This window comes from Macaca nemestrina, chromosome 15, assembly GCF_043159975.1.
Source record: "Macaca nemestrina isolate mMacNem1 chromosome 15, mMacNem.hap1, whole genome shotgun sequence".
NCBI classification, from domain to species: domain Eukaryota; kingdom Metazoa; phylum Chordata; class Mammalia; order Primates; family Cercopithecidae; genus Macaca; species Macaca nemestrina.
Window position 1 is genome coordinate 52,655,622 of NC_092139.1, and position 12,557 is coordinate 52,668,178.

The window sequence follows — 12,557 nt, forward strand, 5'->3', positions numbered from 1 at the left end:
AACATAAAACTGGTGATCAGCAGCTTCTGGATAAGATCTCAGGAGGTGGGCGAGTGGGCTCACGCATGCACACTAAGAGGCAAAACGGCGGAGCTTAACTGGTATAACCTTTCTCTAGAAACACTGTTAAGGGAACACCTCAAGTGAGCGTACACACAACTTCAGTAAACACACTACACATGAGGCCCCTCCAAAGTGCTGGAAGGCCGCGGTGCATGCTGACAACCCACCCCAAGAGAAGAATTGGGGAGAAGTAAGGCAACATCCGGAAGCACACCAACATACAAAACCCCAAGTCCAAAGGTCAATCCATGATCTCTCATGTCACCCACTTGGCTCTCTTTCAAGTGTACTTCATTTCTTTTCATTCCCGCCCTAAAACTTTTTAATAAACTTTCATTCCTGCTCTAAAACTTGCCTTGTTCTCTCCCTCTGCCTTATGCCCCTCATTTGAATTCTTCCTTCTGAGGAAGCAAGAATCGAGGCTGCTGCAGACCTGCAGGGATTCACCACCAGTCACAACTGCGCCACTGCACTCCAGCCTGGGCGACAGAGCAAGGCCAGTCCCATCTCTTAATAAAATAAATAAAATAAAAATAATGAAATGGCAGATAACTCACATTTTGTTACTTTTGAGTTTATTTCTCCGTATGCTGCAATAAGTTAGGTGTATCTTTTCCATTTAACCATTCAGGAAACTGGGGTTTGGAGAGGAAAGGCGACATTTCTGCCATCTCACAATGGTTAGCGGTCCGTTTGACTCAAGGAATGTGCGCAGCATCAGTTTTAGTCACTGTGCAGATTTCACCTTGAATGTGGCTGCCCTTTTGACCAGTCAGTGGAGATGAAGCACAGAGCCGCCTCTGTCTCTTGGGCACTGCCGGTTGCCTGGTGCTTGTTATGTCCTTGATGAAGGTGGAAGCTGTTTTCATCACAGCCGCCTTTCTGACATCCAGGCAGGTAGAGGCCAGCTGTGTTTAAGAAGCTCCACTGAGGTCAGACAGACAAGCTGTGATCGCTCAGGTCAGACACTGTCTGTAAAAAGGAAGGCAACTCCTAAGAATTCTCTCACCAACACGAGAAGAAGGTCCTGTGTAGAAAGCACAGTAGTCAAGGTTCGTTGCATCAGGTTGAAAATGAAATGCTTATGTTGAAAATAAAACCGATTGGGAAAGGCCTAGTTTTTTTACCTTGGTTGACTCAAGGTGTGGACCTGGCACTTTATTTGGCCTGGGTTTATGCAACTTTTAGTCAACTCCTGAGCTGAAGGAATACAGTGAGTTCCTCTGGCTGGGCACAAACACTTGTTCTTCCCTTTCAAGGCCCTTCACTTGATCCTCTTTCCGTGTTTTCCCAGCTTTGCCAGCAGCAATGGAATAGTGAACTTGCTCAAGTTGATTGCTTTTCCTTTTGGATGGGAGAGTTTTTGCTCTTGGGATCTTCATTGTGAACCAGACCTCAAAGTCTAAATAGCAGCTGTCTCTGCCCCGGTGTGAGGGATAAAAGCTGGTGTGTGGATCAAAGGCTTTTCTTTTATTCTCTCAACACTCAGCTCTCTCTTGCTCTGGACAGGGATTGCGTCTGGTGCCACCGACTTACCTAGAGGACTGTTAGGTGGACGGGACCGAGCAGGCTGGGAGGAGAGGCAGGCATGTGTACGTGTGCGGGCACACACATCACAGACATGGCAGAGAGCGGTTTCCTTTTCATAACTCTTCAAACTTGATTTGTGTGTGTGTCTAAACAGATGCCCGAAAGACATCTGTGTGGCAGACACTGTGCTTGCAGGCTTCTCAAGGGCATGACAGGGCTCTTGATTCTTGACCAGCCGTGTGACTTTGAGTGAATCATTTAAGCACATGGAACTTCATTTCTTAAGCGCAAAGTGAAGGCCAATGGTATCCTAGGTAATGTTAATATGTTGAAAAGGGCCCAGCATGTAGTGAACACATAATAAACTCCCAATTCCATCTTAATTCCGTCAACCTTAATTTTCATTCAAATGCTCTGGATTACCTCACACAGATGCCCTTTAGGCAGCTGATTGTAAGGACAGTCACTGCAGTTTGTGCTGGGTTGAACTGATGCCGCTTCTAAGGCATTCAAGGTCATCTTCTTAGGAAGTCTAAGAGACACATCTCAGACAGTGTTCATTCTTTTCCAGATGGAAAATGGAAAAATGTGGTCAAACATCCAAATGTTTGGTCTATAAAACACTCAAAACATTCAGACATTTGGTGTTGGGAGAATAAGGTGCCATCTAAGCATGTGAGTGTCATAAAGTCAACTGGCCCTGCCATTGGGATCTTTGGCTTTAATCCAGTTACCCAGGAGAAATAACCCTGGCGTTGTGGTTTAACTCATTTTTTTCCCTCTTCTTTAGGAAAATTTGAATTTTCATCCTCACTCCAGAAGGTTAAAAAGAAGATTGCTTTGAAATTAGTTGATTTGCAGGGGCTGGCTAAGATTCTTATAAATTATAAAAAAAGATGACTTTATAAGGATTCAGATTTGGATGTTGGCTCCTTATTTCAACCAAACTTGTTCCAAAGGAAATTCTGAATTTACCTTAAAGAAAAAAGAAAATAAATTGTTTTCAAGATTAGTTTTTTTAAAGCCAGATCTTATTTAGTTCTTTCATCTTTTTGGGTTAACATGTTAACCCAAAAAATATTTTTCATATTCCTTAGAATATGGGTTTATTTTCAATGCTGTTTGCAAATGGATGCCATAATGTTAAATATTTCCCTTAAAAAACAAATGAAAGTCTTGCCACCAATGTTTCCTGCACCCATGGAGGAAGAAAGGGCATTGGGCATATGAGATCCATGTGTCTAGGGTAGATTTGCTTACATCAATGGCCTCAGTTGACTCCTGGCTCAGCCATGTGGTTTGATTTGGCAATGGGATGTTAGCACATGTGATGTGTGACATATAAGCGTGAACAATGCTTCTATGTTGGGGCTTGTTCTCCTGCTGCTCTTGTAATAACCACAAGAACATGCTTGAGCTAGCTCGTTAGAGTGTTACACATGAAACAGAGTCCCATTTTCCCTGATCCCAGCCAAGGCCATCATGAACCAGCTGACAGATATGAGCACCCCACTGAGAGTAACCCCAAACCTATGGCTAACCAACTGCATGGAGAGGACTGACCAAGACCAGCAGAAGGCCCAGATGATCCACAAACTCAGGAGCAATGAGAAATAGCTGTTGTCAGCTCCTGAATTTCAGGGTGTTTTGTTACAGAGCATGATTGTGGCCATTTACAACTGATACATTGCTGTGTACACTGCCCTGTGCTCTGAAATCAAATGGACCTGCTTCACCCTAGCTTCATAGCATACTACAAGGAGCATGCCGCTTAATCTCTTTGATTGCCACTTTTCCCACCTGAAATACGAAGAAAACAATTCCTATCAGGCAAGATTGTTGAGCAAGTAGATATTAATTATCACTGGACAATTAATAAATAGCCCCCTTAATAAGGAGGCTACTATTGCCCTGCCTTCATCTTTATGGGTAGCAAATGGAGAGAGTGAGGCAGCTGATGTTTTGTTGCACCAGTGTGGATTTTATAGACCCTTTTGTTCAAAGTCCTTGGGTTTCAGAGACCCAATTATAAACTCACTCAGAGGGAAAGTCCTGGGATGTCCTGCTTGGAAAACAGTATGAATTTTACTGCCAGGAAATAAACTTTGAATCTGAATTTTGGCCTTAGTTTTCATTTTTCATATTGAAGTGAGGATAAAGTAGAGACCAAAGAAACCTAGAGACATTTCCAGACTGAGTTAGTCTCTTTAATCCTGAACTTTTGGATACCCAGGCAGGACCAGTTGATTGTCTCTTAAGCAAAGACATGTGAGCGGGGATGGAGAATAATATAGTTTCGGAAGAAAAATTCCACTGCCTCAATAGGTTTTTTTGAAATAGATATGAGGAATTGATCATCTGGGGCCCAATGCTTGGTTGATGGAATTATGGCACTGTCCTTTTGGGTTGGGTCTGTGTTTACATTCCAGGCTAAGAGATAAGAGAGCTGACCATGAGAAATACAGTTACGTTTCTACTACATCCCACTATGTTTCCATCCTATGAGGCCTCTTCATTCCAAAAATCTTGTTCAACAGAAGTCCCAACTCTTCAACTTCCTATAGAATTCAATCAGTGTCAGAGCATGGCTGAACACAGACACGTATTGAATGGCTGTTGGATGAATAATTGAGTGTATAAATGAATGAATTAATCCTTGCCACGAGATGGTAGTCTTTGTAAACAGAGGAGACCATTGATTAAGCATGGTAAGACTCTTAGAATGTGCACACTTTAGGAAGCACTTTGTTCAATTCTCTCATCGACGAGGAAATAGTCTTGGACAGATGAAAGAGCTTGTCCTGGGTCACCCCAGGACAGACTTAGAAAGGGGCCCAGGGCAGGAATCCAGTTCTCCCATCTGCTATGCCACAGTTTCTCCTGCTCTGGCCTGCTGGTTCCTCACCCAAGATTCCCTTCTTATATGCCAAGTTATAATGTGTAGCCCAGGTGGTGGGCGGGGCTGGTCCCACACGTATAGCATTTTAACTTTAATGTGTGTACTGTTACCTTTGGGAAGTTCTTTATCAGAATTTTCCTAAAGTCCTGGATTTTACATATATACCTACACACACGCACACACACATGTGTGTATAGTATATACATATATATTATGTGTGTTGTATATTATATATGTATATAATATATACATATATTAGATATACATATACAAGTGTATATTATATATTATATATGTAACATACATCATATATACATATATGTGTATATACATATGTATATACTATACTGTACACATATATGTATATATCATATATAAGTGATATATGTGAATATTTATATAATATCCAATCATTGTACAAAACAACTTTCTGCAGCCATTGAGCTATACCCATCACACTGGGGCTTCATTGTTTCCATAGCAACTAATGTACTACAAAGTGAGGAGCCCAGAGAGGAGCTTGGTAGAGGATTAAAAACTATACCAAATAGGGATGGTTAATGGCTACGGAAAAATAGAAAGAATATAATATCTAGTATTTGCTAGCACAACAGGGTAACTATAGTCAAAAATAATTTAATCGTACATTTAAAAATAACTAAAAGAATATAATTGGATTGTTTGTAATACAAAGTATAAATGCTTGAGGTGATGGATAAAAACAAAAAAATGACCCACCCTGACAAAAATACACCATATATGAGCATCAGTAAAATGTGCCATTGGATGGGGTGAAGGAGTGGTTCATAATCTTTTAAACTGATGCCTGCTTGGGAAATCTCTGCCTATCTGACTCAAGGCTTTGCTATTTATAAGCAATCAAAATTCTAGCATTCCTAGGCATTACATCCTCTCTACTGATGGTGCAGAGGTGTTGAGAAGCTGTTTGCTGCCTGTTCCTGACAGAGACATTTAACTGAAATATTGAGGTTTTCATTTTTTTTATTTGTGTGGAGACTTCAAGGACCACAGGAGGTTCCAACTTTCTACCACTGGCACTTGCGTGCTAAATCAGCCTTGCAAATTAGCACCCGCCCACATGCCTGGTGCTTGTTAGAAAGCTGGCCAGACTAGCAGATAAATGAGCTAGTGAACCACTAAGGGCTTTAAGGAGCTGGGCTTCTGTCCCAACCACAACTTCTTTCTTCCTTTTCCTGCTTTGTTTTGATTATTTTATTCTTTGGTTGCCTTTCTTTTTCACTTTTGTTTCCCCCTTCCCTTGTTTTTCCTTTGTCGTGCACGCTTCTAGTGCTCACCTTCCTACAACCCCTTACTTTTATCTGGATTGCCCATATGGCTATTCTCTCTGGTGTTTTATTGTTGCAAGCACTTGCTTTCTCCTTTCTCCCACCTCGGGGACTCCTGAAGGACAGAAGCTCTGCTTCCTCCCAGCTCCTAGGACTGGGAGTAAGGGGTGCCTAATTAATGAGCCTAGGTCAGTGGACTTCCTATTTTAACATGCACTGGAATCTGGTGGGTTGCTGGGCTCCATGCCCAAGAACTTCTGATTTGGAAAGTCTAGGCAGAGATGAGGACTGATAATTTGAATTTCTGATAGGTTCCCAGGTGATGCTGATGCTGTTGGCCAGGGGTCACACTTTGAGAACCAGGATCCTAAGTCAAGCATGAACCCTTGATCAAATGACATCTTGTGGTTTATTCCTCTGGCATTTCTCGCTCTTTCCTTTTTTTCTTTAGTAGAATTGGCATCATGCTGCACACACAGTTTTGTATTCTGTTGGTTTAACCTCTCAGACCCATGGGAATATTTCCCTGTGGTGAATATTCTCTAAGCCCAGGTACAGATCAGCTCTAAAAAGCTAAATCTCACTTGAGGTCAGTGTTAATGGGAAAAAAAAGGTTTTGCTTTCTCTGAACAAAGTGGAAGAATTTGTGGTAAGTGGGTCCAAGAGTTCCAACTGAAAAAGCTGCACTTGCTTTATCCCGGTGACACTCAGCTGAGCTCAGGACAAGGCACAGCACCGCTTGATGGCTGGAATGTGCTCCAGCTGAATGCCTTGCTGTGGATGAGCTTAGCTACTCACAAGGACAGCCAGGGCCCAAGATGCAGCTGGCAGATGCCCATCAAGGGAGCGCTTCTGCAGTCTGGGTGGGCTGGGTCAGCCTGGATGCTACAACCCCTGTTCTTGGAGCCTGGAGGAGCTGGAGGCAGCCTCCATGCTGAACTTCAGGCAGAAGCACAGAGACGTGGGTGTGAATATAAGGAACTCCTCCTTGGATTTCAAAGTACATCCACAGGGGATGGGTGTTTCTGCATGAGGAAAGTCCTGGAAGAGTCGCACCTCCATTTTCTGTGTGGTTTTTGATAATAAGCATATGATTTTTAAGGAGATGTCCTGCCTTTGAAAGAGCGCCTCATGGCATCCCCAAGGACACTGATGGGTCCATAAGTGCTTATGTCTGATTTCAGCCACTCCGAGGGGGACAGTCCATCCAAGCAGCAAGAGTGTAAGTGCAATCCAGATGTGTGTATGTGTGCACATATGTGTGGGGAGTTAATGCCCTGGGGCAACTCTTTTTCAAGGACGTCCAGAGCTAGTGATAAATACCCAGCTGTCCTTCCTTCAGGCAGATACTTCTGGGAGTACTGTGTACACTTCCCAGTGGAGTTGAACCCCTGTTGCTCAGCAGAGACCTCAGTAATGCACCCTTTCAGGGGAGTGCCTCTTCTCCCCGTCTCAGTTTTTTTTTTTTTTCAATCACTCTCCTAAAAAAATTACCTGTACCCAAGTCCTTATCTGAAAAGTCCTTACTTTTGGAAGAGCCCAAACTGAGATGGGTGACATGATTTGCTTGGTCTCTTCTGGGTGACCACAGGATGGCAAACCGCCATGACCCTCCATTCTGTGGGGCCATCAGCAGATCTCCAGACATATCCCTGAACTGCACAAAAAGTACCGATTGAGAGAAGAGGGCACCACACATTAGGACAATAGTTTGAACTGGGTTTTGTGGGAGCCTAGAGGTCCATGCAAGGGTTGAAGAGCTGCTGTAGGGTTGGGGAGGAGAGTGGACAACGAAGACCCCTGGCATCAACCACAGAAGCTCTTTGTTATCTACTTGTGGTGTGGGATTCCTAAGAAAGAAGCTTTATGAAACACATGATTTTGCTGCTAAGAAATGTCCCAGAGCCACTGGGTTGGGGCCTAATGCATGTCCTAACAAGAGTGAATGCTTTTCAACAAAGGGATGTAAGCAACACTCTTCTCCCATGTGTCTGTTCTGTGTTTGTGCCTTTCTTGGCAGGAGGAGGCTGGATGCACCATCCTGGGGGCACGGATGAGAAGTTGAGGCCCTTAGCTTCAAGATGTTCTCCCATTCCCTGGGATGGAGCTGGAGAGAAGGCTCTGGTCCCCACAGTGGTCATACTCCATGCCCGCCATCCCTGCTGGATGAGGCCAAGGGCGAATCACATGCTCTCTGGAGCATTCCTGTTCATCTGAAACCAGGTTAGAACTCCCATCGGGGTAATAAAGAAGGGGGATAGAAGTCACAAAAATGCACCATGCTGTCTGAATTAGGATTTAGGAAAAGTCTGAACCCATAAGGCAGAAAAGGGTTGATACTTTGCCATGGTGGATTGCTGTTGTTGTTGTTGTCGTTTTTGCTTATTTTGAAATGCCCATAGTAGGCCTAAAAATACACACATGGGTTTTGTGGGAGCCCAGAGGTCCATGCAAGGGTTGAAGAGTTGCTGTAGGGTAAGGGAGGAGAGTGGACAATGAAGACCCCTGGCATCAGCCGCAGAAGCTCTTCGTTATCTATTTGTGGTGTGGGATTACATAACATAAACAATGTGAATGGATTTGAAAATCACTGGCCAGTGACCTCTATGTGAAAGCATCACCTTTCTAGGTCCGAAGTTCCTCCAGGGTGGTGGTTCTAAGAGATGAGTGGGGAGGTATTGAGCTGGCTGCCTGGACTCTGTCCCTGCAGAGTCTAATTCAGTACGTCTGGGGTGGGTCTTGGCATCTGGATGCCTTTTACATGCTCCTTAGGTTATTCTGACATGCAGCCAGACTTGGGAATCATCACATTAGGGTGTGTTGGTCTTGTTTGTAGGTCATTCACAGCAAGAGCCCCTGTGGCCAGTTCTGACATCTTGAAAGCTGTGGTACAACCAGCTGTGGTGCCCCCTGCAACTCCCGGGGCTAGGAGACACAGCAACACTTGTACTAGCAATGCAGGGAAAAGGGCAGTGTTCTCTGACAGGAACTTCCAGAGATGGCGACAGAAGAGCTGGTTAAAGTGCAGATTGGATTAAATAGCTGCCAGGGACCTTGCCTGCAGTTCTTTCATGCCAATTTGAAATGTCCCAAGTTTTCAAATTTGTCAGGGGATTAATCAAGGCAACCCACTCTCCTTTCTTCTAGAAAGCCTAGTATCATGGACATGAGTACACTAGTCCTATTTTATTCTGAAGAAAGTAGAAATGTAGACTGAGGAAGGCTTTGCTCCCAGGGTATTGGGAACTGGGAAGGGAGAGCAAAAGGAAGGAGAGAGCTGTGATGAGAAGAAAGAGGGATGTGGAAGAATGAGAGGGAGAGAGAAATGGAGAAGACAGAAAGGGAAGTGGCATAAGGGCTAGAAAAGTGAGAGGCAAAGGGCACCTGTGGCTTGCTCAAGACTTCATATCCAGGTGGGATAGTTTCCTCTATTCCATGGGGTAGATGCAGTTCCAACGGTGCCACCGAAGAGCTGGATTGTTGTGGAAACTGCTTTGAACCTTGCCTGCCACATATAATACCTAGATGTCAGGAGGCAAAATGGGAGGAGAGGTGTGGGGCACCCTGCATGTCAGGAAAAGGGCTGAAGTAAAACCATGGTAAAGCCAGAATCAGACTCACTGCCTTGATGAACACAGGGGATGGCAACTCTCTGTAGACAAAGTGGATCCGCAGCTAACCTCTCATCTTTTGGATTCAGTAGTTTGCATCTCCTTTTGGGAATCTGCCTGTCTCTTGGCATTTGGTTCATTTCAGGTTAAAATATGTTTTGTTTGGGATTAGCCTTAGTGTCCAGATTCATCTTTTTTTAGCACCGCCTTGCTTCTGACCTTGACCCTCTTCATGTTCCCCCTTCCCAGCTATGGTGTCCCTCTGATCTACCTGGATCACCAAGGGTTCTGGGGCATCACTGTTCTGCATTCGTTCTTTTATTCATTCATTCATTGAATACCTATATATTAAGTATCTATTCATTCATTCATTGAATACCTATATATTAAGTATCTACACAACCCTGTTGAGCCGGACACTGTGGTACTACTGAAGAAGCATTGCTGCTCTTTTGGGGCTTATGCTCTGATGCACCAGTTCTTTTTTTTTTTTTTTTTTTTGAGACGGAGTCTCGCTCTGTCGCCCAGGTTGGAGTGCACTGGCCAGATCTCAGCTCACTGCAAGCTCCGCCTCCCGGGTTTACGCCATTCTCCTGCCTCAGCCTCCCGAGTAGCTGGGACTACAGGCGCCCGCCACCTCGCCCGGCTAGTTTTTGTATTTTTTTTAGTAGAGACGGGGTTTCACCGTGTCAGCCAGGATGGTCTCGATCTCCTGACCTCGTGATCCGCCCGTCTCGGCCTCCCAAAGTGCTGGGATTACAGGCTTGAGCCACCGCGCCCGGCCCTGATGCACCAGTTCTTAACCCTACCTGCACATCACAGTCCCTTCAAAGTCCCCCTGCCCAGTCCTTGTCTCTGACTTATTGAATCAGAATCTCTGATCTGGGAATCCAGCAGATTCTGAGGCTCCTCCAGGCTTTATTTTTCCTTTATTTTTAAATTTTTTAAAAATTAGCTTTCTCAGGTTAAATCCTCCAGACTCTGGAACCACTGAGAAAGAATACTCTCTAAACATTGGTATTATTTGGGTCTTCAGAACTGCACCCTAGCCCCCGGATGTGGGGGCAGGAAAAATAGCTGACTTTCCGTCTTTGCTCTGGGTAGCATTTTCTCCCTGGCTCTCTTGCTGCTGGACAGCTCCTTCCTCCATAGCCCTAGACCCACTGCTCATGCCAGCTGTGGCTTCAACTTCTGCACCACCAGTAACACCATTTCCTCTCTTTGTCCTTCCAGCCCTGCAGGTGGAGTGGCCTCCAGCTGTCACTAATCTTTATGTGGCTTCTCAGTGGTTCCATCACCTGTGTAAACAATCCTGTTTCATGAATTCCCTCTGTTTGAAATGTCTGGAGTGGCTTCTGTTTTCCTGACGCGATCCTGACTGATATAACCTGAAACATAATGAAAGGCCTCTGTAAAGCGGCACTTCTCCATCTCTTGTGAGATGGTGCCTGTAGTGTACAGGGAGGCAGAGACCAAGGTTGCTGGGAAAAGGATGTTCACTTCCTGCATCCAAAGCATCCAGAACAGAACTTTTTTTTTTTTTTTTGAGACAGAGTCTCGCTCTGTAATCCAGGGTGGATTGGCGTAGCGCAATCTCAGCTCACTGCAAGCTCCGCCTCCTGGGTTCACGTCATTCTCCTGCCTCAGTCTCCCGCGTAGCTGGGACTACAGGCGCACGCCACCACGCCAGGCTAATTTTTTTTTTTTTTTGTATTTTTCAGTAGAGATGAGGTTTCACCGTGTTAGCCAGGATGGTCTTGATCTTCTGACCTTGTGATCCGCCCTCCTCAGCCTCCCAAAGTGCTGGGATTACAGGTGTGAGCCACTGCGCCAGGCCTGGAACAGAACTTTTAATAGGTGGACCATGGCCTGCCTGCATCCAGCTCACCTGGGAAGCAATTCCTGGCTGTCACTGCAAAACGGCTGAATCAAATTCTCTGACTGGGGTCAGAAACTGTCAATTTAAAGAAGTTCCTCTGGAGGTTGATATGTCTCCCGATACGCGCAGCCAGGCTTCTACAGAAAGCTGCCCGTGACAGGACACACAAGTTCTTGCCAGGCACACTTCTTACAGGCCCAGTTTCCGTTCCACCTCTAACTCATGATCTCTTGGAGAAGGAGAATGTCCTTCCCTGCACAGGGCAGTTATTTGAAGTATGACTGATCTATGGTTGGAAAAGCACAAACTTACATGCAGCTCTCTCAAAAATCATGGTAGTTTTGGAATCAGGGGAGCGGCTTGGTGCATAAAGCAGTGTGACCTGCCAGAGAGCAAAGGGCATGAGTCTTTGACCCTTTCAGGCCTGCATTCAGATCTAAGCTCAGGAAACCCTGGCTGGATCCTTAACCTCTAGAAATCCTCAGTTCTTTGACAGTAGCCCCTCCTTGTATGGTGGGGTTGAAGCATAAATGAAATAACAGCTCGCATACCCCCAGCATCTCTTAGGCACTCAGCAGTGATTGGTTCCCCTCCCCTTTCTCCCTTCCTCCCCCAAGTTGAAAGATGAGTCCAGCAGAAGAGACTGAACATCAAGAACTATTTGGGTTTCCACTCGGCTTGGTCATTCCTTCCTCTTTCCTGTCACAGTAAACCATGGATCCTGTTGCTTGCTTTGGATATTTCCTTTCTATAAACTCCAGTAACACATAATATTTATCATTATTTTTCTTCTTATGTATTTACTGCTTTTTTAGCTAAGCTCTTTTGAGGGTGGGGACAGCATTACCTCATAGTTTCTAAGCATCCTTTTGGGCACATTATAGCTGTTCAATAAATATAATCTATTTCAGTTATTCTTCCAGTGATAACTACCACCTCTCAAACAGGATTGAATATGCAAGGTATATTCCCCTAGAAATGGAATACATTCTCTCAGATCCTATGCCTGCAAATGGAATAGCTGTCATTAGATGACGGTGTGGTACTGCGGAATGCCACTGGACTTGTTTGGCTCCTCATCAGGCATAGGGACTGATACAATACTATCCACTTGACCTGCTACAGAGGAAAAAGACCCTTTATCAAAACTACCTTGTAAAACATTTAGCTAATCCTCAATTAACTGCATCTTCTCTGATTTCTCTGCCCAGTCTTTTTCTGCCCGCTGCTTGTTATTTTAAGTGACATCACTGCACCCTTTTCTTAAT